This window comes from Haliotis cracherodii, unplaced genomic scaffold (genome assembly GCF_022045235.1).
Source record: "Haliotis cracherodii isolate W230 unplaced genomic scaffold, xgHalCrac1.p SCAF_30, whole genome shotgun sequence".
Classification (NCBI taxonomy): Eukaryota; Metazoa; Mollusca; class Gastropoda; order Lepetellida; family Haliotidae; genus Haliotis; species Haliotis cracherodii.
In genome coordinates, this window is record NW_027266287.1 from 3815143 (window position 1) to 3819168 (window position 4026).

Genomic DNA, 4026 nt, shown 5'->3' on the forward strand with positions numbered 1-4026 from the left:
CGTATAATGATTATATATGTTGGATCATAATTATAGGGTTTGGGCAGAGATTTCTTTTGTCGCTTTTATTTATCATCTTGTATTGATTAAGTATTTAAATGTACAGAAGTGTGGAACACGGACGATATCAACTTTTCAGGCTCAGAAACATCAATATGGCATAATATTAATTAATTTTATCTTTGCTGGATAAAATGGTCTATTTCAGATGGGCAATCCTGGGATAGGTGACCCATCATTTAATTTGTGCACTATAGTATTTATGTTGCAGGCTAAGGGAGATTACTCATGTCTACAAGCTCTAATTTTGCATTACAGATCGGCTTACATGAGATTATTCAGGTTATACATTAGTAGCATGACAAAGGGAGATAACTGAAGTAAACTTTAATGTGAAGGAATTCCCCTCTGCCTTTCGGTTTCGGGGACCATTACAAGCAAGCTGTTTTTCCGTGTTCGTGCATATATTTTCGTGTTTCGCAGCATGTCAGGAAGAGGGAAACCAATGAGAAAGCGGCCGACACGTGGGACAAAAGCGGTAACGAAGAAGAAACGCAAGGAACAAGCCCCTTCGCAGTCGTCACCGCCCGACATGCCCGAAGCAGCGATGGGACAGCCAGATAACTTGGCGACAGCACGTGGACCCAGTCAAGTTCAAGCAGACAGGACGGCGCCTTCCCAGACTTCGTCAGGTGAAAATGCGAGTGAGTCAAAACCGACTGGGGGTGAGTTTGTTGACATATCCTTTAATCCAGAAGTTACAAACAATATTACGAAATTGGTTTCCTTACCCACTCAGCCGTTAAGTACACAAACACAGTCAGTCACTTCACACGCACAGCCCCCATGTTTCCCTCCCATACTGTTCACCGGGAGTGAGTGATGATTTGGGAGCTAACGTTCCTTCAAGTATCAAGCAAAAGATATGTAATGGTAAATATACCAATCTTGCATTGCTGCTGAAATCTGACCGGGAATTACAAGATTATGCTTGTACATCAGCCATTTTCCTTAACTCGGAAGGTCATTTGGAACTGAAACCAAAGGCTTCAGGTAAAGTGATTGAAACCATAACTGAGTGGTCAACTGCATTCACAGTGTATATCAGCATTTATGTCAAAAGTCACCCGGAACAGATACAAGGAATGCTCAATACATGAACACAATTCGTCTGGGGGCATCTCGTCATACTGGGTTTGGTTGGAGAACATATGATGAGCAGTTCAGACTGCGTCAAGCACGAAATCCACAGAATTCATGGGGGTCAATCAATGTAGAGCTTTGGATGTTATACATGCAAGTTCCGTCACAGAATTTTGGCTCGTTCCCCAGAAAGGATAGCCAGTCATTTCATGTCCAGAACACAAACAGAAACTCGACATGCCATGATTACAACGAGACAAGTGCAAGTTCAAACACACCTGCTCCAAATGTGGAGGGAATTCCCACCCTGCGTCTAACTGTTTGTCCAAAACACAATCAGGCAAATTTGTATTCATTAGGCAGGACCCCAATCAGACCCCAAGTGCTTCAGCTTCATAACAATCATCATGATCATATATCATGTACTTTTCAATTTTACGCTTTCATGTATATGTTATTTTCCTAATTACTTCATTTCATTCAAATCATTTATTTCCTGCTTTACCAATGTGTTTGAATATTGTATGTTGTATGAAAAATTGTTCATGCATTAATTAAGTATTTTTTACAGATGTTTGGATTGTAGGCTCATCATTTGTCTATTGGTCTTAGCGGCAGAGTTTCAGATTGAAATTAGGGAAACCTATGATTGTGGGATCGAATCCCAGTTCGCCCCGATTATGTTTCTAGGTTTGTCGGCACCATACCCGTGCTCGTGGGTTTCACCGAAGTGGTAAACGTCTGAGACCTGCATCACTTCGGGCTTTCCTCCCACATTAAGCTGACACGCCGCGATATAACTGTAATAGTGTTAAAAGCGGCGTTAAACCAAACTCACTCACTCACTTTATTTGTTACATTTACTGCAAAGTTCAATTATTTTTGCCTCGTTTGTCCTATTCGCGTTATAGAGGTCCTCTCTAGCAGGATGTTTAGCATAAATTGCGTGCAGGGTCAGGGCTCACATTAAATTTTAATATTTTGTGTAAACTTGACATTTTCAAAGTTCCATGTAGCAGAGAGCAATGTTGTTGTTGTGCGGCAAGTTCATCATTAAAGGGATTTTGAATATGGTTGATGTTTTGTCATGACAATGAATGCTAGATAGATTCAATTACAATACACTATTCTACTATTTTCAGAACCTGAAAATTATAAATGTTAATGTTGGAAGAAATCGCAGCTTAATTATCTCTGTATGAATATTCTCACAAACTATTCCTGCCATCGTTCTTCCTCTTTTAGTACATACACTTTATAAGACAAACAAGTTTTGAATAATTTGACATACCCAAATGCTGATATTCCCAAATAGCCGAAGCCATCATTGCAACTGCTCGGGACTGATCTGTTTGTTTACTTAAACTGCCAGTAAACAGTAAACTTTGTGCCCTAAAAGTGGAACATGCACACGTTTGCCATCATCAAAAAGCTGGCCCTTCGAGCTGTACATCGCGTTCCCGCACCACACAGGAAAATAACACATGCACTTCAGAGAAGTTGCCGTGTGGTGGGATGTTCAGTTATACATCTCAACTCTTTCGAAGTGCACACCAATTAATCAGTATCTATCCGATCTCCATCATTATTTCGTCCAATGACAATATGCGGAAATAAGGTGTTTATGTTAACAGTCCTGATGACTAAACAAAGACACTCGCTTTCTCTCCCTTAGATGATGTCTTGCCATTTCAGTCTTTTAACTTTTAAAATGCCAAAGATACGTAAAGACTAAAACATCATATTACAGCACCATCGTTCTGTGAACTCCACATCGCCTCCGAAACCGGGAACCTGTCAAAGGTGAAACTCATCTTGTCCCAGGGACGGGCGGACATTAAGTGCAAAGAGTGGATTGGTTGGACACCGGTGATGTTGGCAGCTGGTAATAGGCACCGAGAAGTGGTTGAGTTACTTGTTAGTAAAGGATCCAGCATGTCACTCGTGAATAAAAGAGGTGACAACATCCTTCACTGTGCCTGTTGAGGAGGAGAGGTTGAGATGGTGAAGTATATACTCTCACATGACATGGAGGACATCAACAGTAGAGGATGTAAGAAGATGACACCAGTGATGGCGGCAGCATTGCCGGGACATAAAGAAGAGGTAGAGTTACTCGTGAGTGAAGGAGCTGATGTGTCACTCGTATCTGAAAGGGGTGAAAAACATCCTTCATCTTGCCCGTCGGGGAGGACATGTGGAGGTGGTCAAGTAGGTCCTCTCAAAAGACATGGTGCGTATCAACAGTAGAGGATGGAAGAAGAGGACACCGGTGATGGCGGCAGCATTGCGTGGACATAAAGAAGTCGTAGAGTTAGTCGTGGGTGTAGGAGCTGATGTGTCACTCTGAGAGGGGTGAAAACATCCTTCATCTTGCCCGTCGGGGAGGACATGTGGAGGTGGTCAAATATATTCTCTCACAGGACATGGTGGGCATCAGTGCCACAAACAACAAAGGACAAACAGCAGCCAAGATAGCAATATCCCAGGATCGAGGAGACATGCTTTATCTTCTTGTGTCACATGATGCTGTCATGTATCAACACTTCTGATATTGCTAATAAACTTGGTGAAACTCTGGCTCAACATTCTTCCTCCTCGAACTAGGCCCCTAAGTTCCAAAAATATCAAAAGCAGCAAGAAAAGAAACCCATAAATTTTAATTCAGGTAATGAACAGGATTACAATGAAATCTTTTCCATTCATGAGCTCAATACTGCCCTGGGGCAAGTTCATAATACTGCTACAGGGTCTGATAATATACATTATCAACTCTTAAAACATTTATCGCAATCCTGTTTAGAAACCCTCTTGCTGATATTTGATAAAATCTGGACGTCAGGAGAATTTCCTGCTTCTTGGCGTGAGGCTATAATTGTTCCC

At 41.7% G+C, this 4026-nt stretch overlaps 2 pseudogenes; both read left to right on the plus strand.

Moving 5' to 3' along the window:
• Nucleotides 1-484: 484 nt before the first annotated feature.
• On the plus strand, nt 485-1542 carry LOC139476916 (uncharacterized; annotated as a pseudogene).
• Nucleotides 1543-2548: 1006 nt separating this feature from the next.
• On the plus strand, nt 2549-3695 carry LOC139476977 (ankyrin repeat domain-containing protein 29-like; annotated as a pseudogene).
• The last annotated feature ends 331 nt before the right edge of the window (nt 3696-4026 follow it).